The sequence below is a fragment of the Sphaerodactylus townsendi genome, linkage group LG15 (genome assembly GCF_021028975.2).
Source record: "Sphaerodactylus townsendi isolate TG3544 linkage group LG15, MPM_Stown_v2.3, whole genome shotgun sequence".
Taxonomy (NCBI): Eukaryota; Metazoa; Chordata; class Lepidosauria; order Squamata; family Sphaerodactylidae; genus Sphaerodactylus; species Sphaerodactylus townsendi.
Window position 1 is genome coordinate 7,033,297 of NC_059439.1, and position 26,089 is coordinate 7,059,385.

The following is a 26,089-nucleotide window of genomic DNA, read 5'->3' on the forward strand; positions in this document are numbered from 1 at the left end:
ACACGAACACACACATCTACTCCATTTGCACAGCCTGCGCCTCTCAATGGTCGATTCCCCACCAAAAAAAATGAATGTAGATACAAACAGGTTTGGGAAAAACCAGGACCTTTTCAGCACAGTTCCAGCGTCCCCACTGCAGCTTCTGCCCCACAAACAATCCTTGTTCCCAGAAACGCAGCAGCAACAAAGGATTCCCCATTGAGGCGGATTGAACACGCGATCCACTCAGGGGCTATCCTGATTGGCTGCTGCATTGTGTTGAGGCGGGATTTTTTTTTAATTTTCAAACTTCTGGATCCACGTCTGTGCCAGTATGTGCAGAACAACTCTACGTAGAAACGAAGAAACGGGCGATTAAAGCGAAGCTCTGTTTCCGCATGCCTCCATGTAGTCGGATCTACGTGGATACGACGTGTAGCATTGCTTTGTATTGCCTTCTACTCAGTCAATCAGTCAAAACTGGCCCCATGTTGCTTCATATCCACATGGATCTCTGGTCCGTGGGGGAAAAAAAGTCTGTGCACGCATCGCACACAGCCCACAGCGTTCTCATTGGATGGGAGGCTCCATGTCCCTATCAGCGGTGGGAAAAACGAATCCGGATTCACACACACACACACACTTTCCCACCACTCCAGATTGCCCACACATTTTTTGAAAAGGTCTACTTTCTTGCAGGTTCTAAAATAACAGGTGCTGGGGGTGGGGGGAGCGCCAGAAATGGCATGAAAGCGTGTTCGGCACTGGTGAAGTGGGGAGTTTTACTGGAAACCTGGATATTTTGTGTGACGAGCACGCATCTAATCCTCAGTGGGGAATTGACCAACATTACTCTTCATAGCCGTGTACTCTTCATAACTTCTTAATATTGCATTTACGCACGCTTATACAAGTCTACCAATACAAAATTCGCATCTTTACACCTGGTGAAGTGGGATCTAGTTCGCAGGCCTCAATAATTCTTAGGAAGTGAATCCACAGGAAATCTCTCTCAATTTATCCTTGTGAGTTAATCTAGCACAGGGGTAGGGAACCTGCGGCTCTCCAGATGTTTAGGAACTACAATTCCCATCAGCCCCTACCAGCATGGCCAATTGGCCCTGCTGACAGAGGCTGATGGGAACTGTAGTTCCTGAACATCTGGAGAGGCAGGTTCCCTACCCCTGATCTAGCACAAAAGGACAAATTGGGTTCAGCAGTGGTGCTGGATGACCACTGGGACTGATTTTGCTGACATTAAATAGATATGTCATAATCATTTGCCATCTAGCAAAATAGCCTTTACAAATGGCTATTAGATTTCCCATGAACATACTAAATAATAATAACCATCCAGTACCTGAACTGGGAGTTCTAACTTCTCTTCCACACATATAACCACCATGCAACTAGAGTGCAGGAGAGGGGAAACATCTTTTTACTACTTTGTTAGACCATGGGGAAATATTAACTCCCTCTTTTCATAATATTAACAAAGGTTTGCTATCATGCTATTATTAGGTAGATTCTAAGTTGTCAAGCAAGAAAGGGATGAGAAGAAGTTGAGATCAAAACTTTAAATTAATGCGGGAGAAATATGAAAAAAATTAAGGGGAGTGGGAGAGAAATGAACAAGAAAAGTGTGGAAAAGAGGGAGAGAAACTAAGGAAAAGAGAAGGACAGTTTGTTTTATCTTGCTGCAGTGCAAGGTCTGTTAGGCAAGTTTGCTTCAGTCTTGCATAAAGGCAATTCTAGCTGATAGAGAACTATTCCATGTGAAATGTGGCATTGCATGCTAAGATATGGCTCTAGGCTTACAGTGTCTTCACAATTCAATGAAAACTTTCTGTATAAACTACTGTGTTTCCCCGAAAATAAGACAGTGCCTTATATTAATTTTTGCTCCCAAAGATGCACTATGTCTTATTTTCAGGGGATGTCTTATTTTTCTGTGTTCTGTTCGTGGGGTGTGCTTCCAAACCAAAACTTTGCTACGTCTTACTTTCGGGGGATGCCTTATGTTTTGCACTTCAGCAAAACCTCTACTACGTCTTATTTTTAGGGGATGTCTTATATTCGGGGAAGCAGGGTAGTAAAAACCCAGGTAATTCAAGTGATGACTGACGAAGACACCATATGGCAGGACCTAAGAAATCACTGCCATCCTGACTCAGAATGGGAAAAATGAAATCTCACACAGCAGCTGGGAAGAGGAGTGGTGGGATTCAGCCGGCTCAACCCAGTTTGGGTGAACTAATTGTTAAAAGCTCCCTCACTCAGGGCCACAGCAGCCAGTGGCAAGCCGCGGGCAGGCCCACCGACTCCTGCCGCCTCCCGCCTCAACCTCCATTGGGCCACTGCTGAAGGAGGTTGAGCAGGGGGGGATGCAGCAGCTGCCCGGGCCCACAGCTTGCCACCAGCCGCTGCCACTCCCTCTTCAACCTCCATCAGTGGTGACCCTTCTGCCTCCGAAGTTGAGGCAGCAGGACCACCACCGATGGAGGTTGAGCAGGGGGAGGGGGTGCCAGCTGCTGCCACCCCACCCCCTGCTCAACCAGAAACGGTTGTTAAATGACTTGAATCCCACCACTGATGAGGTGCCTCTAGACGTTTTCCTGAGCAGTCCTCAGCTGCACCGCTGTAGAACTTGGTGAGACTGGTATGCTCTCAGCCCCAATTCCAGTAAAGGGAAGCCAGGGTTCTCTGGGGCAAGACTCCGTGTGCAAAGCTGAAGAGATTCTCAGCAGGGACTGTGTTTTGTTCAGGAAGGAAGGCGGGTAAGAATCAGACCCCAAGGTCAAAAGCTGAGAAGAACTTCGCGGAGAGTTCCCGTCGGTCATGATGGAGGTTGTGCTGTTCCACACATGTACCAGTCCTTTGCAGATCAAAACCCAGGGACTGGTTAGGCTAATTGCTTGCTGGACCATTAGGAAACCTGCGGCTGAACCATCTGAAACTGTCAGAAAAATCTGAAGAAGCCCTTCGGTTGCCAAATACCCAAGAAAGCCCCGCCCCCAGCTTGCTCCTGTGCTTTTCACAATTGCTTGGGGTGGGACCAAAGGGAGACAACTGCCCTGGACTTGGAAGGGGCCACATCAACACTTTAGAGTTGCTAACTCCATTTTGGGAAATTCCTAAAGATTTGGGGCAGTGCCTGTAGAGGGTGGCATTTGGGAAGGGGAAGAAGCCCAGCGGGGATCTGATGCCACTCTAGGACTTCCATTTTTCCTAGACTGTATGGTATACCATAGAGTCAGCCCTTTTTCACCTGCCCTTTCCTCAAGGTAGGGCTACTAAGTTGCCACTCTCAAATCCTGTTTCCTGCCACCCCTCAGAGCAGTGGGAGAATTTTAACAAATACAGATATCCCTGGTCCCTTCCAGTAAGAATCTCTAGTAAGTTTATGAGAATGCTTTTTCAAAAATTATGTTCCAACACATCCAGCCAGTTACCCGGCCTGTCTGGCATCCCTGCGCCAGGGAAACATGATCTCTGTAGTCTGAAAGTTCAGGGAGAACTCCGGGCTCCTCTTTAAGTTGGCAAGCTGAACAATGATAAACAGTGCTGGGTTTCATTGTCTGAATGATCAGATCCTTTGCTTTTCAAGGTCGCTGAGAATGGCGCCCTTGGCTGAGGTGTAATTTCAGAAGGCTGGGCTTGCCCTGAATTCAGGTGACTCAGCTGATGACTTCAGTGGAGGGATCTGCTGGTATTGCCCTCTTTGACCTGGGCATTCATTCATTCATTCATTCATTCATTCATTCATTCATTCATTCATTCGATTTTATAGGCCGCCTCATCCCCAAAGGGATCTTTAGACAGCAGATAGCCCATGAAATACTACGATTCCCATCAGCCCCTGCTGAAATAAGTATAATAAGTACAAATACCTTTATTGGCATAGAATTAAAATATACACATAGTCAGAAAGATCTATAGATTAAAATGGTAAATGTTATGGTTAAAATTTATTTATTTATTTATTTATTTATTTATTAGGTTTATAGACCGCCCTCCCCCTGGTTAAAATTGATGTTATAAAAAGATAAAATTGGTGATTATGGTCGATTCCCCACCGTCAATTGATACTGACGCAAAATATCAAGGTTTGAGCAAGAACTCCCCACTGCTTAACTACTGAATATGTGTTTTTTAAGAGCCTGCATGGAAGTGTACCTTTTTAAAAAACACGCGCCAAAGCCAGATCGGTCGGGAGGCTCAGGGGTTGGGAGTGATGTGGAGCCTTCCAGCCAATCAGAGCGCAGTGGGCTGTGTGTGAAACACACGCAGCCCTTTTTTTGGTTTCATGCCGGCAAAGGCTATGTTGAAACGAGGCTGCATGGAACGTGATTTCTGTGCCAACCGTTAACTAAAATTAGACTTTCGTGCCAGCGCAGCTGTGTGGGTAAAGAGTGCTGAAGCCGTGCATAAACGTAGCTTAGTGCGAAACACAGCTACCATTCTATCTACGCATGCACATGGTGACATAGCTGCGCAAAAAAAAAGTTTTTTAAAGTTCCCGCCCCAACACAGCGCAACAGCCAAACAGGATGAGGAAGAAAGAGCCTACGATTCCTATTTTATTTTTGCTGCAACGACTCAACATCATTAACCCCCTCCCCCTCCCCGGAATCACAGCATTCGATTGAAGAAACATGGGTTGCCAACCTCCAGGTTAGGCTGGCCCGGAATTGCAACTGCAACTAGGCGAAACAGATCAGCTCCCCTGGAGAACTCAGGGTGAGACTGGTATTATACCCTGCGGAGTCCTCCTTCCTGCCCAAACCCCGCTCTCCGGAGACTCCGCCTTCCCAAAGCTCCAGTAACACCCACCCCCACCCCCCACCCCAGCTAGGAGTTGGCAACGCGGAGTGCAGAGACGCTGCCGGGGAGGACTACATTTCCCAGCATGCCCAAAGGGCTGCTGGTGATGATGTGGCTGGAGAGCAGCTGGTTTGCGTGTTGTCAGCTGCTGGCAGAGGAGTCCCTGAGCTGCTGGGGGTGGTGGTTTTTGTGTTGTTGCAGCTGTTGTTGCAATGGCATTCCTTTAGGAGGGACGAAGCAGGCGCAGAAGGGAAAGGCTTCTTGGCTCGCCAGGTAAGTGAGGTCACCGGGGAGGAGGACGAGATGCGGGCTGCAAAGCTGGAGGATCGTGTCCGGGTGCTAGTAAACACAGGGGAGGAGGGGCTGGGAGGGCTGTCGGAGGGGGCCAAGGCGGGGGGCAGCTTGCATCTTTCCTTCTGGCGGAGCAGCTGCTGAGAGGACATCACTCCTGGTGGTGTCTTCACCTGAGGAACTGCTGCCTGCGTGTCCAGTAGAGCTGGGGTTTTTTGAGAGGTGTGGGGGGTTAACTTAAAGCCCAGAGAAACTGGGGGTCCCTGGGGGTCCAGCTTCTCTCTCTCGGGGCTAAGTTGGAAAGAGCATAGCAGGGTCTGATGAGGGGGGTTGAAGAATGTTGTGGCTGGAGTGGGGGGATCTTTGTCAAAGTAGTGCCTCCTGCCCCCCGTTGCTCTTTGGGTGCACACCTTAATTTCACTCCTGAGAATTACAAGCCCTCTCCCCCCCACACCTGTGACGGTCTTCACAGGTTAATAAACTAATTTCCTGATCTTTTTTGGAACATTCATAAAGATCAACTTGCCCTAACTGTGAGTGAACAAGATGGGAAGTTAATCATATACTTACTGAGATGAACCTTATGCTGATGTCCTGTGTACACTTACCTGGCGGTGTGAACCTACTTAACACTGACAGATACCAGCAAACATCAACAGGGTTGTGCACGGTGGCTATTCTATGCACTCTTTCATGGAAATATGCTTCCAAGTAAACACAGACAGGATTGGAATACTTGTGACAAGCAAGGAGCAGGGCTGAATGAAATAGGAAGGGCGGGGGGGGGGGGGGTGTTAAAACCAATAATGTGTGGTCCAGGCAGGAAGGGGAGTTTCTTTGTGTCTGCAAAACAGCCAAGTTTCATTGCGGTTTTGCGAGAAGGGTCAGAGAAAATCGCCTTTGTGGGAAGTCAGGCGCCGAAAGAGTCTGTCTCCCAGATTTGTGGGGATGGGGTGACTGGGGAAAGGTATTCTCGGTGGGTGCAACACTATAATCTCTTAACCCCTTTTGAGTAAATGGTGGGATGTAGTGGTGGAGGGGAAAGCGGTTTGGATGCTTGGGTGTGGGAGGGATATGTGCATGTGTTATCTCAGATCCGTGGCCACTGCTGTCTCTGTTCCTTCTTTGTAACTGGCATGTGGATGTTTGTCCATCTGGGTTCAGACCTGCCCCATCTGGGTTCAGGCCGGGTTCAGACTTCAGTAATAGTTTTGAACCTGTGACCTGAATGCTTTGTACCTGAATTCTCCTTTGCTTGCACAAGTCTGAGACAAACCTCCTAATTGGTAGGCTGGGCAAAATCTAAACATATTATTTACATTGCAGCGTCAATATCTGGCTGTTTACAGAGTCTCAGAACAGAAAACTGGTTCCTGCCCTGAGGCACTTACAATTTGAACACTTGACAGAAAGACTTCAAAAGGAGGGGAGGAGAAGTGAGGCCAGGGTTCTGAGGTGATGCAATTTCCGTTTGAGGTCAGTTGTCCATACTTGGACCTGGTTCTAATAAGCGGGTGGGGTTAAGACCAAAGGTTTCCCAAGGGAGAAAGGTTTGCTCCCCACACACTGTCAGACTGATGCCTCCCTTCCCACAATGGTTGTTTATTGTTGTTGTTGTTGTTGTTGTTGTTATTTTGTTTGTTTTTTGCAATCGTGCATGAGAGAGCATTGTGGAGGGGACAGATGGATGTGTTTGCATCTGCTATGGACACCCACAGACCGGGATTGAAGAGGTTTGGGGAGGGAGGTGGGGAAAAGCCGTGTGAGGAACATCCTGAAATCTATCTTGAAAGATCGCAGGGAAGGAAAAGTCAGAGGAAAATCTTGCCATTCATATGCAAAACCATCAACCCAAACCCCTGAGCTGGGTAGGGGCTGTGGCAGAGGAAAACAGACATGGATGAGGGCCAGGACTGCAATTGATGAGTGCTCCGTTCAGACCGAAGTGGAACAAAAGTTAGCTGTATGTGGCTGAAATGTTATTTTGGGAACAGATTGCTCAAAGTTTTTGTAAACAAGCCCTCAGTGGCCGTTCTTCCCGTGCCTTAGCTGGAGTGGAGCAAAGATCTGAAGCCAGGGGGCCTATAAAAAGAAAATAGACGATTAATGCGAGGAAAATGTTCTGTCTCCAAATGGTTATTTTTGTAGGCTGGATTGGACCTATGCTTGCAGCTGAGCTAGTTTGGAAGGGGTCTTGTGAACAACATATAGGGGAGCATTCTGTAAAAGGTAATATATCCACAAGTTATTGGGGGGATTTTTTTGAAAAAAGCTCCTTGTAAGTTTTAAAAAAGCACGTTGTTGAGAGGTTTTGTTCCACTGACAGTGACGTGCCATTTTTTTCATGTTTGCAGCCCAGTGTGCTGCCTCAAAATCCCACCTCCTTATTCTGTGTTATCCATGAAATACGATGTAATGTAGCAGTTAAAGTGTTTGGGCCCGAGTTCAAATCCCACTCAGCTGTGGAAGATTGCTGGGTGACCCAGGGCCAAGAGCTCTCAGTATAAGCCACTTTACCAGGTATTGTCGTACTGATAAAATGGAAGGACATCAGCTTCTTTGCGTTCCTGCTGGAAGAAAGTGTAGTTGTCTGTAGAGAAACTTTTATGGGTAGATGAGTAGGGTTGCCAACCTCCTGGAGGTCTGGGATTATAACCTGTCCGGGCAGCAGACATTCAGATCATCTGGAGAAAATGGCTGGTGGACTCTACGGCATCACACCCTGCTGGGGTCTCTCACTTGCCAAACTCTGCCCCCCTCAGACGCCACTCCCCAAAATGTCCAGGTATTTTACCAATGCACGGCGGGCAACTCTAGATGAAAGCCGAAGTCCTTCCCCTCCACTCCCTCAAAATTTCCAGGCATTTCCCCTCCCCACCCTGAGTTGGCAACCCTGATAAATCAGTCCAGAGAAGAAGTCAAAGACCTAGGAATGGGGTGGAACTTGAGGCTAAATTGACAGGCCGGGGTTTTTTCCTTGTTTTGATAGCAGAATGCTGAAGACTCCACTGTTTGTGAGATCCTTCAATGCTCCTTAATTCCCCTGCAAAAGTCAGAGCTGTGGGTTTGCCTGTAACTACTGCGTGTGCCCATTTGGGCTTGTTTGCTTGTTTCCCTGAAGTAATACCAAGTCAGCTTACAGCGGCATTTGTCCCTTCTTAATTTTATTGTCAACCCTGCCCCAACCCTCCCCCAGATAAATCAGAGACAGTGAGAGGAAGTTGGATGGCTGCGTAGGGATCTGAACTCCTGAGTTGGGTAGGGGGTCTCTCTGTTCCTAGTCCAATACCCCAACAAACCACGAAATCACACTGGCTGCTTTGGAAATCAAGGCAATAAACTAATAGCTGAAACGGATCACTGTTGTTTTGATCCTAATTTCTTACGTGGCAGGGAAATTGAATTTGCAGTTACTCTGGGTCCCCTTCTCCGACTCTTCGTTGCTGTAAAGAAATTACAAATTACTCCACTACGAGCCATTTGGATAACTAGAGTTACAGCATTAAAGGTCATTTGGGAAAAACCAGGTCAAAAGTCCAAGCAAAGCTGCCACAATTGAAGAGTTGCAAAACTGCAGATCAGCTGTGCATGGAGGGACCCCGTTGCCCAATCCTGTGCTACTCTGTGCAAGGAGGGAGGCTGACAGAATCAGGTTGCACCTGTCCATCAGTGCAGGCCTTTTGCTGCCCTATGGGGAGCTCTGACTGTACCTTGTGAGGCCTTGCGTGAGTCACCTCTAGGTCTGAGGTGCTCATATGTGAGTCCAAATCAGCAGAGGTAAACCTCATAAGACTAGGTAGGGAAGAGGGTGGTTTGATTGTTGGTGGTGGCCCCATGTTTACCTATCACTTCCCTGAAGAAGTGGAAGTCTGTGTAACTTCCCTTTGTGATACACCTCTGAAGATGCCAGCCACAGATGCAGGCGAAACATTAGGAACAAGATCCACCAAACCACGGCCACACAGCCCGGAAAACCCATAACAACCAGATAGTGTGATTGTTTTAAAACCTGTTTATAACTTTGGTTACTTTGATCGCAGCAAAGGCAGCCTACAAATCTGTAAATTAAGTAAGTCTAACTATGAACACCTCTTTCAACAACTGGCACCCAAACGCCCCTGGGAATCCCTCAACTGGGACCTGGAGAAAAAGTCACCCTGTCTTGTTTTGCAACCTTGCATGTGTACAAGACTGCGCACGTGATGTTCCTTGATCCGTTGGGCTTGCTACAATATGGATCTCGGCACTTGTGTTCTGGATTTTATCCAGCTTCAAAGTCCGAGCAATACTTCCCTCTTGCAGTTGCAAATGTGCACTGGAGTAAAAGGAGGTTGATTTCTAATTATGCAGGCCAGGCTTTTATGGCTCACTGGTGGAGCGCATGCTCTGCGCATAGAGCAGATCTCACCTGGGGCATCTCTGGTTAAAAAGATGCATAGGTGTCAAACTCGCAGCCCTCCAGATGTTATGGACTAGTTCCCATCATCCCCTGCCAGCATCATGCTGGCATCATGCTGGCAGGGGGTGATGGGAACTGTAGTCCATAACATCTGGAGGGCTGTGAGTTTGACACCTGTGATGTAACGAAAGAGGCCCCAGATGTCACCAGTGCATCTCTGTGTGGTACAGTGGTCAGAGTATCAGCCCAGGAGCTGGGAGTCCCAGAGTCAAATCCATACACTGCCCTTGAAGCTTTTTGGATCACCTTGCTCAGCTCATGGTCATGAAAGATGGGCCAGTAGACAGATATCTGTGAGACGACTTTATTAAACATTGGAGAGACGCACCCTTCCAAGCCCACGGGTTTCAGGGAACTTAGAAGAGTGAAATTCTCCTCAGTGTGGTCCACTTCTCAGTTGTATGCTATGACCACATATCTGTAACCTGGGCTTGTTCTGTCCCCTTGAACTACCAGCAGTCTTGCAATGTGATTTTTCTGAAGTGATGTGGTTAAATTTTGAATGGATTGCAAAAAAAGTAACAGTCCATGATTTTTTAAAAACAATTTCATATTTCACTGAGTTTCGTAGTACCTTCAAAATCAGGCAATGTAGTAAAAGGCTGCATACAATAATAGCATTCAGTACAAAATATTCCACTCCTTCACCTGAAGAGCTGGTTTTCTCAAATGGAAACTGGGACTTCGAGATCAAAGGCTCTTCTTGTTTGAAATTGTTTGTGTAGCAAATGATGGAGAAATGTTAGACTCAAAGATTCAGTTTCTGGATGAGATAAGCTGTCAAGTATTAGGTTTTGACTTTTGTCAGGGCAGGAACTCAGCGTATGTGAGATAATTTGGGTGGACTGGATGAAACCAAAAACAGTTGAGCTGGGGCACGAGATCAGCTCTGCTTCAGGGATGCCTTTTAGGAAGGTGGGGCCAAAAATGTGATTATACATCCAGAGTGCCTCTACGTTTGGCCAATACTCTTGTACTCCCAACTGAGTCACTGTTAACTGGGCCCATGCAGCATGTCAAAAGCACAAATGCCCTTACCATTTTTTAAAGTGTGCCAGTAAGCAACATGATGCCTCTTTTGTCATACTGAGGCGTTAGAAAAATAGGTTCAGCATTTTAAAATTTATGTTTGTAACTTTATTGTTTAATAAGTGATTACCAATAAAAATGTGTGTCTCTGTGCCTTGGTAACTTCCAGATCAAACCACTGTAATGCACAGTGCCTGAAGCTGCCATTGGTAATGGCTGGCTGGCTTGCTTGACTTCATTCATACCCTACCTTTCCTCCATTTTGTCCTCACGAGAACCCTTTAAGGTAGGTTAGGCCCAAGCTCAAGAATTCAGGGCATTGCTGTCTCCAGCAAAAGAACAGCTTTAACCTTTCCCTCAAGCTGTTTTTTCTCCTGAAAGCCATTCCTGTTGAATTGTTTTTCTCCCTGCAGGCGAAAAGATGAGTCTTTCCCCCTGTTTGGAGAAAAATAGTGTGTGCAGGAAAATTTGAATGGGGAAAAATGCCCACAGAGAAGAAGAGAGGAAGAGTTTGGATTTCTATCCCCCCTTTCTCTCCAGTAGGAGACTCAAAGGGGCTTACAATCTCCTTGCCCTTCCCCCCTCACAACAAACACCCTGTGAGGTAGGTGGGGCTGAGAGAGCTCAGAAGAACTGTGACTAGCCCAAGGTCACCCAGCTGGCGTGTGTGGGAGGTCACAGGCTAATCTGAAGTCCCCAGATAAGCCTCCACAGCTCAGGCATAAGAGCGGGGAATCAAACCCGGTTCCTCCAGATTAGAATGCACCTGCTCTTAACCACTATGCAACTGCTGCTCCCTTAACAGAAAGTGTTAAGCCAAGTCTTCTGTTGAAGAGTCCGGTGTCTCTGGGCCTTTCCCCACTTACCTTAAGCCCCGCGCTACTTGAGGAGAGTTGCGCGGGGTCCCCCTTCACTCCCCACGACAGGGGCGGCGACAGCGCAGCCGCCCCAATGCTGCCGCTGTCACGCCCCCTCAGCGCGCGGCATCCCAGGCGCTCTTCTTAACAGCGCCTTTTGATGACCCCGCGCAGAGCGTGGGGTCGTGGGGACGCCCGGGTGCGCACCTGGGATGCCGCCCGCTGAGAGCAGTATCCCAGGTGAGAGCAGCGCGCAGCATGGGGGGATCGAAGAGAGTGGGGAAGGCCCTTTCTGACCCTTTCAGGCTCTTTCTTTCTTTCTTTCTTTCTTTTCTTTCTTTCTTTCTTTCTTTCTTTCTTTCTTTCTTTCTTTCTTTCTTTCTTTCTTTCTTTCTTTCTTTCTTTCTTTTTTCTTTTTTCTTTCTTTCTTTGTCTTTTTCTTTCTTTCGCAGTTGAGGCAGAATTGGGTAAAGCAGCACAGTCTGTTTTGGCCCTCAGTCAGTGTGTTTGCTGATGCAAAAACAGCACAGTTGTAGGCAATGCTGGTTTTAAAACCAGAAACATCGAACCTGGCAAGATAGGTTTCAACTAGGACAAAAAAAAGATTTGATCAGCTCAAACCTGCCAGTTCAAATCCGCCACTGTGCCTTGGCTGCCACCAGAGAGGTATGAAATTCCACTACAAGTAGAATTGCAGACTTGGAAGAGGCACAAGGGCTGTGCCGTTGAACCTCCTTTCCAAAAGCATCAAGCCGTTAACTCCTCTTCAGGTATCCCTCCCTGCTGTCCAGAGTTTGGTGTCCCTCTAAAAACAAACAGCGGTGTACAGCTCAGAAAAGGGGCTGGAGAAAGCTGAAAATGGTACACTGCAGGTATTGTTACTTCCAGATGCATCAGTCCTGTTTCTTTTTGTCCTGTTCTTGTCAAACAGGTTTTTGAAGCATTATTGGGGAAGAAAAACCTGAGCCAAGATGATAGTGAGTTTAGTGGCATTCTAAGGTTGCCATGGCATTTCTGTATCCCTTTCTACTGGCTCGTGTGAAGAGGTGTGCTGAATCAATGGTATTTGGTCTGTAGATACATGTGGGGATTGGAGAAATTCCTTCCCAACCCCAAATACAGCTGTCAGGCTTTGCACCTATCCACTGTGATTTCCAAGAGAAATGTTTGAATGGGGTCACCACTTTATGGCCTTGGACCTTCGTATCTGCGAGACCATTCCTGTCCAAGCAGGGCCTTCCGCAAGTGTCAACTTTCAAATGGGCAAAATTAACAACTGCTCAGAACAGTCTCTGTTGTCGTCCCCACCTTGTGGACTAGCCTGCCTGAGATGGTCAGGAAGACTCCCCACTCCCATGACTTTCCACAAACTACACCACATTCAGAGGTGGGATCCAACCAGTTCTCACCACTTCTTTAGAAGTGGTTACTAATTTTTTCTGAGTGCCGAGAAGGGGTTACTAAAGCAACCCTCCTGCCCAATAGGAACTGGAGGTGCGTGTGTGCGGTGGTGCCGCTGTTTGAATCCCACCACCATCGGAACCTGTTATTAAAATTTTTGGATCCCACCACTGACCACACTCAATTCTTCAAGAGGTCTTTTCTGCTGTGTGCTTTCCTCCAGTTCTGGTTTTGTTGGTTTCTGGTTGGTTCTCCAAGACGCAACTCCTATTTCATGGTTTATTGATTGTCCCATCCTGTCCGTTATATTGACTCACTCTGTGTAATCCGCTGTGAGTCCCAGTGAGAAAATCAGGCTACAAATAATCAGAGGCAGAGATGCAATGGTGACATCTGGGGCGGCTTGCCCCAGGCGCCGCCATTGCAGACACGTGTCGGGGGCAGGGGCGGGGGGGGGGAGGGCAGTTTATGTCATGGGCGCAGTTTCCCCTCCCTTCGTCACTGTAAATAATATAAATAAATATCCAGCCATTCCTTTGGAAACTATGCACGGTTCTCCCTTCACATATCCTGTCAATAACCATGTGAGGTAGATGATGCAGAAGGGCAATGAAAGGCCAAAGGTCATCCTGTCAGCTTCCTGTCCTCCAGTAAGGGCTTGAAACCGGGCTTTCCCAGATCCTAGTCCAACCGGTTCAACACACCGGCTCGCAAGACTATTCAGATGACCTCAGTGCTTGCCTCTTGTTGTGGCAGTCTCCACAGAAAAGAAGAAGGCTTCCCTTAACCTTCTAGTGGGGGTATCAGGGAGTTTGTGGCTGTCATGATAGAAGATGAGCTCTTCCATGCATCCCATTTCCATGCATCCCAAACAGTTGGTGGGTTCTGTAGGAGTTTTGTGGGTGTTCAAGACACGTGGCCTTTAAATGGGAGGATGGGAATGATGTTAGCCAAAGTGGATCAGCTGCTCTTTTTCCTCTCTAGATTTCAGCTCAGCCCGTCAATTTTGACTGATAGGATTGATTTAGACTGCACAGCACAGAGCAAGGCATAAATTATGTTGTGCAACCGGCTAAGTGCTCCTGCTGTCCAAATCTCTCCCTCCCTGCAGGTGATCCAGAACCGAAGAGGCGGGTGAGAAATCAGCAGGAGGCCTGTTTGTAGCCCAAAACATACTCTTTGCAACCCTTTTCCAATCTTCCGAATCCTGCATAGACTTGCATCATCTCCTGTCACTCAAGAGATTCTGGAAGTTGGGGCCAAAGAGTGCTGTGAGGTTCCAGAGCTTGTTCCGTTGGTGGAAGGTGAGAAAGAACAGACAGGCAATTTTGGAGAGCTGGGGAAGAACGTACAAGAAGGGCTGAGACTAAGGAACAGAATCTGCCGTTCACAGTTTAATGCTCTTCTAGCTTATGAAGCCCTTTCTTACATGCCCAGGGCAATGCCTATCCCCACTTTGGGGTCAGGAAGGCATTTTCCTCGTGGCCAGATTGGCCAGAGATTTTTGCCTTCCTTTGGGCATAGAGGAGGGGTCACTGGAGGGAGCTAGTTGTGAATTTTCTGCACTACACAAAGTGAATTCCCTTCCAGCTCTGTGTTCCTAACACTTGGCAGGAAAAAGCGGACATTGCGTACGTGTCTGGGCCACTATCTTCCTTCTGTGTCCTCGGCAAATGGTGCCCTCAGGTTTCAAACTGAACAGGCGGCTCCCAGCTTCTGCTATACTTGCTCCAAAGTCATGAAAGGACCTCAGTTTCAAAAGGCATTTGGTGGGGATATGTTCACTGTGGAATGCTACATGAGCACCAGCAGAGTCACATGCTTAACAATGGACCTGCCACAGGGAACGGAGGAACCCTTTTCAAACATCACAATCACAGGCTCTGGGAACCTGCCAACTGTGTGAAATGACAGAATAAGCTACCTCCAATCTTCCCAATACTCTCAGGCGCCACATTGAGTGAACAGGGGCAGTGCACATATATTACACGCATGCACAGTCTCAGTGCTCATGAACACAAAACCCTGAAAAATCCGATAGTCTGTCAGCTCGTGCGGAGGGAATTCGCCCCACACGAGCTGACCACAGGATGTTATATGTGCATTGCCCTACTGACATAATATGGTAATGGTACACGTTGGGAAGATGACAGGTAGTGTGGACTTCTGTTGGTGACTTCTGGTATGTATTATTGTAATGCCTCAAAGGGTCTGGGACAGTTTCTGAAAATAGCAACTGTATGTTGAATTCTCCCTTTTTTATATGCTGAATATGTGTTGTTCCCTCCTTTTCTACCCAATGATGTGGAATGAGAGAAGGGAGAAATTATAGGAGGGCAACCTGTACTCGTTGTTGGGGATGGGGGGGACTCGAACACCTGGCTTCCATTTTCAGCGGTAGCCTTCTGTTTCTTCTAGTGCTGAGTACTGCCCTAACGCAGACTTTTTCCTGGCTTCTGGCATGCCTCACTATACCTTTGCGGCTTTAAAAAAATGGCAGCTTCTCTAGGATCTGTAGTAGTTGTTCTGCAGTCTTCTGTCCACAGCTCAGACCACGGGAAGAGAGCACAGTTCCACAGTGGCAGAGCCTACTCGTTGCAGATGAATCTCCGGTTAAAGGCAGGAGAGGTCCTGGGGCATCAGCAGTCGGAATCAACGCTAATGGTTGGATCCTGCTGGTTCATTCCACCAGTGGCTTCCCTTGGTGCTAACCCATCCCCTGACAGAAGAGGCTCTTGCATCGGGGGAAAACTGCTTGTGGGAAGCCATCAGTGCTGATGGAATGGATCACAGGATCCCACCTTGGATCTCGATGCCAGTTGTATACTGATAAGGGCCTCAACAGCTTAGGCCCTACATGCCTGACCCTGATCACTTTAACATTGTATCATGTACACCTTTCTCCCCAATGGGGACCAAAAAAAGCTTATTCTCACAACAGTCCTGTGAGGTAGATCAGACTGAGTATATGTGACTGGCCCAAAGTTACCTGGCAAGGTGTTGGCAGAGTGCTAGTTCCTCAGAAGAGTGGCAGACAATTATTTTTAAAAGGTAAAGGTTGTCCTCTTTGCAAGCAACAGGTCATTACTGACCCATGGGGTGATGTTACATCACAATGCTTACTAGGTAAACTGTATTTATAGTGTGGTTTGTCACTGCCTTGCCCAGCCACCTACACTTTACCCCAGCAAGCTAGCTACTCATTTTACCAACTTCAGAAGGATGGACGGCTGAGTCAACGTTGATCTGGCAACCTGAAACCGACTTTTGTTGGGCTCGAACTCAGGTCACGAGCAGAACGTTGACTGATTAAAGATAAAGTTAATTGCATATTAGGGAATCGCATTTCAGATCGGAAAGCTGAGAAATAGGGATAGCCTTCAGCTATGTTGCTAGGTATGGAACCAAAGAGATGAGACCTCTGAGACGGAGGAGGAAATTAGACCTGAGAAAATGAGTCTAAAGACAAATAAGAGGTAACACAAAAAGTCAGAAAGGTCTCTAACCTTTCAGCCCTATCTATACCCTTTTCAACAAAAAGAACTAAGTAGAGTTATAACTTCATCCGCCACGTGCTGGACTCCACATCGGAGCATTCTAAAACAAAGAAGTGGAGTCCAGCGTGTGGCGGATGAAGTTACAATTCTACTTAGTTCTTTTTGTTGAAAAGCTGTCCACTTGCCTAACCCCTGTTGGGTCTTTTTCTCAGTTCCTTTCCACACTAGACCTTGTTCCTTCCAACACAAGCTTCCACGGCAGAGTGGGGATTCAAACCGGAGTCTCCCGGATCCTAGTCCAAGAGTCTAACCACTGCTCCATGCTGGCCCTTCGCATCCTGCAGCTGGCAATCTCCCTTTCCCTGGGGGTTCACCAAAGCCATCACTTGAGCATGTGCTTCAAAGCCCCCAGAGTTGAGCAACTTCACTCTGCTGATATATTTCTTTTAAGTGGACAGTGTACCGAGCTGTTTTTGTAGCATTGTGGTTGTACTATTGGCAGCTGCCTTGAGGCCTTTGGATAGGCTTGGCTGGAAATTTGAGGAGGTAAATAAACAAGCTTGTCCTGCTTAGAAGCAGTTGAGTGACTCAAGGGGGGGTGGATGTGTTTGGGATTCTTGGCAGCTCATGACAAGGAAGGCTCTAGGCAGTGCAGTGCCTGACTGGCTAAGCTCCGTGGATTGCCTGTGGCCGGAGTTCCTGTCCCATTTGGATTTCCGGCAGCTCTTGCCTCTTTGGGATATGCCGTTTTCCCTCTAAGGCACAGGTGTCAAATTCACGGCCCTCCAGATGTCATGGACTACAGTTCCCATCATCCCCTGCCAGCATCATGCTGGCAGGGGATGATGGGAACTGTAGTCCATAACATCTGGAGGGCTGCGAGGTTGACACCTATGCTCTGAGGCATCAGGGGGTGTGGATGGGATCTACACTTCTCTCAAAAGTATTGGATGGGGTATGTAGTAAAGCTTAATTTTCAGGTACTGGAATTTTCATCATGATTTTTACTCTAAGGCCCATTATATGTGGAACGCTTACCTTGGCCCTCTTCACTGTGAAGTGGGCTTGTAGTGGGGCCTCCTCACATTTTAAATATGAAAACACCACCAGTCCTACTGTCACGACCATAGACGCACATACAAAAATTCTGTGTTTAAGCTAAACCGTTTACTAAGTGGAGGAAATAATAATAATACTGAAAAGAGCCCAGTTATCTAAGACAGTGTGAACATACAACACATTCAACCTTACAAATGTATACAAAACATATAAGAATCAAACAGTTCCCTTAATGACATTCCTTGCTGCCCTATTAGGGACTTGAGTAATGCTGTACTCCTTCTCTGGAACACGAAGTATTCAGAGGAGATACATTCTATAACGCCGTTCACGATAATGTAGTGTTTTCATAAATACTTCTTCAGTTGAATGCTGCTGAATGCTCAGTGTTGTAAATAATATCTGTGTTGTAAATAACCACCTCCACCTCCCTTGCATGCCACCCCTCCCCCTCCCTCCCCCTCCCTCTGCTAGGATGGGTGGGTCATGTCCAGATGTTGGGGCCCCTCGTCACCCTCCCCTCCCTTGTATGCCACCCCTCACTCACTCCCCTCATTCCCCTTCCCTTGCATGCCACCCACCCCTCTTCTCCCCTCCCTCTGTTAGGGTGGGTGGGCCATGTCTAGATGCCGGGCCCCCTCCCCCTCCTCCCTTGCTTGCCACCCCTCAGTATCACATCAATGCAGTTTGCTTAACCATTTTCAAGGCACAAAATATGTGGATAAAATAAAATAAAAATTATGATTAGTGATTTTGAAGGTTAGGGATTATTAAAATAAGATCCAGTAGAGAAAAGTGACTTTTATTAGTAGTATCTCTAAAGATCCAGTTTCACCTAGGTCAGTGATGGCGAACCTTTTCGAGACCAAGTGCCCAAATTGCAACCCAAAACCCACTCATTTATCGCAAAGTGCCAACATGGCAATTTAACCTGAATACTGAGGTTTTAATATAGAAAAAACGGTTGGCTCCAAGTCGCGCGTTACTCGGGAGTAAGCTTGGTGGTAGTCGGTGGCTTTGCTTTGAAGCAACTATGCAATGCTTCGAATGGGTGAATCACGACCCTAGGAGGGTTTACTCAGAAGCAAACCCCATTGCCAGCAACTGAGCTTACTCCCGGGTAAAGGATCACGCTTTCATTCTTTCCATGAAAATCAGTAGGGTTTAACAGCGCTTACACTGCTTCCCCAGAACTAGGTCTTAGGTTTAATGCTAATAATCTCCCTGAAATAATTACACTATTATCACATGATGAACTCTGTGCACGCGTGCCCACAGAGAGGGCTCTGAGTGCCACCTCTGACACCCGTGCCATAGGTTCGCCACCACGGACCTAGGTGGTAAAAGAGCAAGTGGTTTTTAGTGTTAATACTCGGTGCAGACAAAATGGGAGTTCTTATAAAAAATGTACGTAAAATTTCCGTGATTTTGTGTGTGTGTCCTTTGTGATGTAAAGCCGTTTAAGTGCTAATAAAAAATTTAATACAGAAAAATGAAATTACTTAGAGATAGTTAGGTCTTCAGTAGTGCATCAAATCTCTAGAAAGCCAGTGTGAACTGCCCTCTGGAAGAACTAGGTTCAAATTTCAACTGTACTGCAAAAAATAAAGCTTGCTGATTGATCTTGGGCTGGCCTTTCTCATCCTCACCCCCTTCAAAGGGGTGATTGCGAGGATAAAACAGAGGAAGGAAAAATGCGAGCACACCTTGACCTGTTTGACAGCAGGGTGTGGTGGAAATCTCCTTCATTGATAGACAGGTATGTCCTATGTAAATATACACATTGGTAGTCACGCCATGTGCTCCCAAGACTGGAAACTGTTTACTGCTAGATGGTGTTTGTTGTGTTTTTGGATCCCAGATTCTCATAAAGACGAGGAAAAGGACAAGGAAGGAAGAGGAGAGGATTGTAGGTTCTGTAATGATCACATTTCCTGTGTTTATCTTCACCTCAACCACAAATGTCTCCTGTTTGGGTAAACACAAATGACTCTAAACTTTGAGGTAATACATAATTGCTGAAGACTTATGTAGAATTTGTTTAATTTAGGCTTTACAGAAAACATTCCAGTGTATGGGAAGAAAACAATATAACCGCTTAAGGTACATAATAATAATAATGGTGAGAGCCAGCGTGGTGTAGTGGTTAAAAGCTGTGGAATCGGGTTCTTATCTGGTGAACTGGATTTGTTTCCCCGCTCCCACACATGAAGGCTGCTGAGTGACTTTGGGCTAGTCACAGTTCTTTCAGAACTCTCTGAGCCCCACCTGCCTCACAAGGTGTCAGTTGCGGGGAGGGGAAGGAGTTTGTAAGCCACCTTGAGACTCCTTACAGGAGAGAAAGGTGGGGTATAAGTCCAAAGTTCCCTCTCTTCTCTAATGTAGGGTTACGTACATAACTATTTGATTCTTGCTCAGTTGCTTTAAAAAGCGTGGGGAAGACCTAACACCTGTGTGTAGTGGCTTGTACTCAGTTGTCTGCCTCGGTCTTCTACTGATGTGAGATTAGTCAGTGCTTTGCAGCATAAAATACCTTCAAGCCCTAAGGAGCATCATTCAGTCTGTTGTTGTTTTTCCAGAGCTACGCACCATATTTCCTGGTGCAATTTAAGCAGTCTTTGGTTAGCTGTGGGTTTTCAAACAAGTCTTCTGTTCCAAATGAGGAACTGGGGTGTGACTTTTTTTCTTCTATTAATGAGAAAGTGTCTGACTTCTTCAGGTTATAGCTTCAAGGAACTCTTCACGGAGTACCAGTGCCAAGAAGCCGCAAGACTGGGAGTTCGAGGCGAGGCCTGTGAACAAATCAGTCCATGTATTGTTGAAGGCTTTCACGGCCGGATTCAACTGATTGTGGTGGGTTTTCCAGGCTGTGTGGAGCTGGTCTGGTGGACTGGTATTACTATCAACCACATCTTTGCATAACAAGTTCCACCCAAACACTTACTTATTGGTTCCCCACCTTGGGACATGGACAATATATACCCCAAACATTCCCTTTTCCCTGGACACAGTGTGTAACAGACTTTCCTCTGTGATACTCCTCTGAAGATGCCAGCCACAGATGCAGGCGAAACGTTAGGAACAAGATCCACCAGACCTCGGCCACACAGCCCGGAAAACCCACCACAGCCAAACCAGTTCATATTTGCATTTTTGTTTATAACAGTGAGCCTCGTCTCCATAAAAATGAAATTAAGAAGGCAAGAATTGCTTTGCTGGGTCATACCAAGATCTCCCAAGTCTGTTGTTTTGTTTGCAACAGCAGCCAGCCAGATGACTCTGCTTATGAGGAAAGAGAGGCCAATTTAAAAGAAGACCTTGTCATCATTTCACTCAGAGTAGGTGGGGACAACCCATAACTGTGCCGGCACTGGAAAACGTGGGACAGCGATACAGTGGCTGTGCTCGTTTCTCCAGGACCAGGGATAGAAGGTGGAGCTAGGGGGGAGGGGTCCAAAGTTATGGACTCCCAAAGGGAGTGCCCCATCCCCCATTGTTTCCAATGGGAGCTAATAGAAGATGGAGGCTACACTTTTGAGGGTCCATAACTTTGGAGCCCCTGAACCAAACTTCACCAAACCTGGGTGGTATCATCAGGAGAGTCTCCTAAAGATACCCGGAAAGTTTGGTGCTGCTAGCTTAACAATTGCACCCCTGACAGCAGGCACCCCCCAAATTTCCCCAGATTCTCCTTTTAAATCCACCCTCTTCAGAGTGAATTTAAAGGGAGAATCTGAGGTCCCCAGTTTAAACATTGAAAGTGATACTGTTTCAGGGTGAGGGATAATCCACTACAAAACAGCATCACTTTCAATGTTGTTTTAACTGGGGACCCCAGATTCTCCCTTTAAGGTGGATTTAAAAGGAAAATCTGGGCTCCCTAGTTTAAACACCACTGAAAATGATGCTGTTTGGGGGTGGATTCCAGCATCACAGCAGGTTTTTTTTGTTGTTGCAAAACTCAGATTTTGCACCAGGCTCTTTTTTCCCTAACTACGCCTGCCTAGCCTCGGAGAGCTGTTTTTATAAGCACTGAGGCGGAAAGCCGAGCTTGGGGAGGTGTGGCCACACACACCAACCCCCCCCCCCCATTAAAAAACTATACCTACATCACTGGTGTGACTAGTACACTTATGATACCCAGCTGTATCTGTTGATGGGTGATCAGCTAGACACTGCCCCAAATATTTCAGCCGGTTGTTTAGAAACGTGTGAAGTGGTTGAAACACAGTCAGCTGAAGTTAAATCCAGCAAAGACGGAGGTCCTGTGGCTGGGTTGGGGTGACAAGGAGGGAAATGGCTACCTCCCACCTCTTGATGGGGTGCAGTAAACACTGTTGCCAAACCGTCAGGCGTTTGGGAGGGTTGCTTGATGCCTCCTTATCCATAGAGGCTCAAGTTGCACATGTAGCCAAGCTGGCATTTTATCATCACTGCCAGGCCAGGTTACTGGCCCTCTACTTGTCCCACCTTGACCTAGCTGCTATGATCCACACAACAGTCACCTACAGGCTAGATTATTGTAACTTGCTCTATGCTGGGCTGCCCTTTGGACTGATTTGGAAACTTCAACTGGTTCAAAATGCAGCTGCACAGAACCATCCAGTGCTCCGCCAACTACATTAGCTTCCTGTAGAGTATCGAGTCAGGTTCAAGGTTTTGATGTTAACCTTTAAAGCCCGCACCTGTCCAGGATCCTCATACCTGCAGGAACACCTCTCCAAATACACCTGTGGAGAGCGCTTCACTCTATGGAGAACAACTTAGTGGTGATTCCCGGTGCAAAAGATATCCGGTTGCCCTCAACCAGGGCTAAAGCTTTTTCAGCCTGGTGGCACACTCTGTCTAATGAGACCCAGGCCCGGTTGGACCTGTCTCACAGTTCTGCAGGGCCTGCTAGATGAAGCTATTCCACTGGACTTATGCTTGAGAGCAGCAGCAGCATCCCAACAGACCTGGCCTTGGAGCAGCAGTGGCATAGTGGTTAAGAGCAGGTGTACTCTAATCTGGACGAACCGGGTTTGATTCCCCACTCTGCCGCTTGAGTTGTGGAGGCTTATCTGGGGGATTCAGATTAGCCTGTACACTCCAACACACACCAGCTGGGTGACCTTGGGCTAGTCACAGTTCTTCTGAGCTCTCTCAGCCCCACCTACCTCACAGGGTGTTTGTTGGGGGGGAGGGAAAGGAGTTTGTAAGCCCCTTTGAGTCTCCTTACAGGAGAGAAAGGGGCATATAAACCCTTCTTCCTTTTATTTCACTTTTACTGTCTTTTTAACCTTCCCCCTCTGTGTAGATCTGATTCTGGCGCCACTGGAGATATTTATTACTAGCAGGGCACCCGTGCTTCGCTACGCATACTTCATCACAGGCTCTCTATGAATTTCGGGGTGACATTCAGCATACTTCTTTACATCCTGTTTGTGAACTTTGGGGTGCTATGCATCATATTTCCTCACAGCCTGTCTGTGGACAGATGGGTTTGTTTTTGCATATGTTGCAGCAGCTTCCTGTAGTTGTCTTTTTCCAATGCAATGTGTTATTGCTCTCTTTCACCTGGTGGGCTCCAAAAGACGTCATGTGGAAGTAACCGTTGTATTTTCGAGATTGCAGAAAGGAAGTGTTCTGCCATTGGGTGCTGATGAGTGAGAAGGCTGTGAAGAGGTTCAGGGTAGGGTTGAAGGGCAGGGAGCTGGACTGTACCGCCACTGCAGCACATTCCTGGGGACTCATCTCGTCACTTCAGAGCACGACACCAAGCACAGGGCGATCGGAGGCCAAAAGCAGTAAACTTGTCTGCCCAGTAATAAATCTGATGTCCATGTGCAAAACCCGACAAATGTTTAGTAGTCCAAGGTGATAGTGTGGTTTGTAATTATTTTGATAGTATTTGGCTGTTAACGTGATGTTAACGTGTTAACGGTGGTGTTAACATGAGGGTGGGTGGAGTACTTTTTCACAGCCTGTCTGTTAACGTTGGGGTGACATTTCCTCATGGACTGATGGGTGTGTTTTCGCATATTTTGCAGCAGCTTCCTGTAGTTGTCTTTTTATAATGCAGTGCTTTATGCATTTAATTCCTCTTCTCCCTGTAGCGGTTTCAGCAGAAGGGATAGGTTCGCATGCGTTGTGGAAGGCAGTGTTAGAGTGCATTTGGCGCACCTTGGTGAAAGACATGAAGCTGGTAGTGTTTAACTGTCACCCTTAGAATGTTCTTGAGTAACTTGAGTAAAACTGAATATTTTGAAAAATCCTTTCTTAGTGAGCACCTGGAGTACGTAAGGAACAGGTGTGCCAAATTTCATGTGTGTGGCTTCAGTGGTTTTTGAGTTCTTTTGATGAGTCAGTCAGTCAGTCAGTGGTATTTCACATTTATAGATATAGATAAAATCCATATGATTGTATTGATTTATATGAAAGTTGTTGCGAGCCGCCCTGAGTCCATCAGAGGAAGGTTGGCCTATAAATCCAATTATAAACAAATAAAAATAAATAAAAAGGTGCATTCATGTAAAATCTGGTCCAGATAACATTGTAAACTGTTACGCTAGGAAGAGTTACAGAGTTACTGCCTGTATTGATAATAGTGGGTGGGAAATGCCAGGTAAAGTATCGAATTTCTTAATAGATGCTCAATTTGGCTATTTCCCATTTAATTCAATGTTTCAGGGTTCATTTGTAAAACAGGAGTGACTTTTAGATCAGCAACAGAACACCCTGGAAAACTGAAATGGTGTCTTGCCGGTGTTTGAATGTTGCAGCATTCAGTGTCCGTTTATTCTTTTGCACAGACTGAACAGTTTGTCCTATGTAGAGAGGCTTTGTTAACACGGAATGGCATACATTACATTGGAGCAAAAGAATGTGGTCTCCTGGGGGTATCTGCAGGCAAGACTGGGCTTGAGGGTTTTTTTCAGGGTCTGGGTCTGAGTTTGTACCTCTGATAGGTGGTCAGTTGTTGCAGGTGAGAGATTGGCTTGTGATTTCTAAACCCCAAAGCCTCAATATGTTTTTTCGCCTATGTTCACACATAGCAAGGTGCACTAAGTCCTAGATAACCCTAGATAATCCAGCTTGCCTTTTGTTTTTATTGGATAGGATGGATGCTTTATGTGGCTATGCCCCAGATTAAGATCTTTTCAGTTTCAGTGTCGAACTCATTTGTTACGAGGTCTGGATGGTCTGGATATGAAATAAATGTGACTTAGTTAGGCCAGGTCCCAGGGGGGTGGGGGTAACTGCCTCGGCTCGCCCCAGAGTGGCTGTAGGGGAGGGGTGTCCAGACTGGTGAGCTCACAGGGGTATGGGGTGGCTTCATTGAGAGCAGAATATGGATTATCAGCAGGAGCAAAGTACTGTATAGTACAGGGGTCTGCAACCTGTGGCTCTCCAGATGTTCATGGACTACAGTTGGCCATGCTGGCAGGGGCTAATGGGATTTGTAGTCCATGAACATCTGGAGAGCCACAGGTTGCAGACCCCTGGTATAGTAGAATATCACAATCGTGTCAACAGTGGCATAGCACCCAGAGGGGCATCTTGCCCCGGGCGCACACCAGTGCGGGGTGGGGCGAGGACGCAGGGCACACATGTACCCAAGGTGCAGTTTCCCCTTGCTACGGCTCTGCGTGTCAATCATCTCAATCACATTTGCATTGCAAGGACGTACCGTATATACTCGTGTATAAGTCGACCCGCATATAAGTCGAGGCACCTAATTTTACCACAAAAAACTGGGAAAACTTATTCACTCGCGTATAAGTCGAGGGTGGGAAATGCAGCAGCTACTGGTAAATTTCAAAAATAAAAATAGATACCAATAAAATTGTATTAATTGAGGCATCAGTAGGTTAAATGTTTTTGAATATTTATTTCAAAGAAAAACAGTAAACTAGCTCTGTAGGTGGAAAAGAGGGTCAACAAAAACAATATGGTCTCAACAATAACTTTAAAAGTACAAAAACCTTAGCTCAATCAGTAACCAAGCTAAAAAACAAGAGTTAAAATCCTTCAAAACTGATTTTTGGTCAGGGGAGGAATGTTTATGTTAGCAGTACCAACATTCCAGAGTATCTTTAGGAGACCCTCCTGATGATACTTCCACTCCAGGTTTAGTGAAATTTGGTTCAGGGACTACCAAAGTTATGGACTGAGGGTAGCCCCATCTACTATTAGCTTCCATTGTTAGAGCAATAGAAATGGGAACACTTAACGGGGATCCATAACTTGGACCTCTCAAACCTGAAACATCACCAAACCTGGCTGGTATCAGCAAGAGATTATCTTGATGATACCACCCAGGTTTGGTGAAGTTTGGTTCAAGGGGTCCAAAGTTATGGACCCTCAAAATGTAGCCCCATCTACTATTAGCTCTCATTGGAAACAATGGGGGATGGGGCACCCCCTTTGGGGGTCCATTACTTTGGACCCCCTGAACCAAACTTTACCAAGCTTGGGTGGTATCATCAAGAGAGTCTCTTGAAAAATTCCTTAAATTTTGGTGCTGCTAGCCTAAAAACTCTGCCCCCTGGCGGCCAACAAAATAAAAACCCTAAAATATTTTTTAAAATACACCTCACTCGCGTATAAGTCGAGGGGGGCTTTTACAGCACAAAAAGTGTGCTGAAAAATTCAACTTATATGCGAGTATATACAGTATACGTGCCTCCATATATGCTGGAATCTCCCAC

The 26,089-nt window shown here is 46.7% G+C and overlaps 1 protein-coding gene across 2 annotated transcripts in view; it reads left to right on the plus strand.

Annotated features, from left to right (window-relative positions):
* Positions 1 to 4,947: 4,947 nt before the first annotated feature.
* Positions 4,948 to 26,089, plus strand: part of ORMDL3 (ORMDL sphingolipid biosynthesis regulator 3) — a 40,025-nt gene continuing 18,883 nt past the window's right edge. For both annotated transcript variants that reach the window (XM_048517114.1, XM_048517113.1), the window contains exon 1: positions 4,948 to 5,079. The gene's annotated coding sequence lies outside the window, so the exon portion shown is untranslated. The remainder of the gene's footprint in view (positions 5,080 to 26,089) is intronic.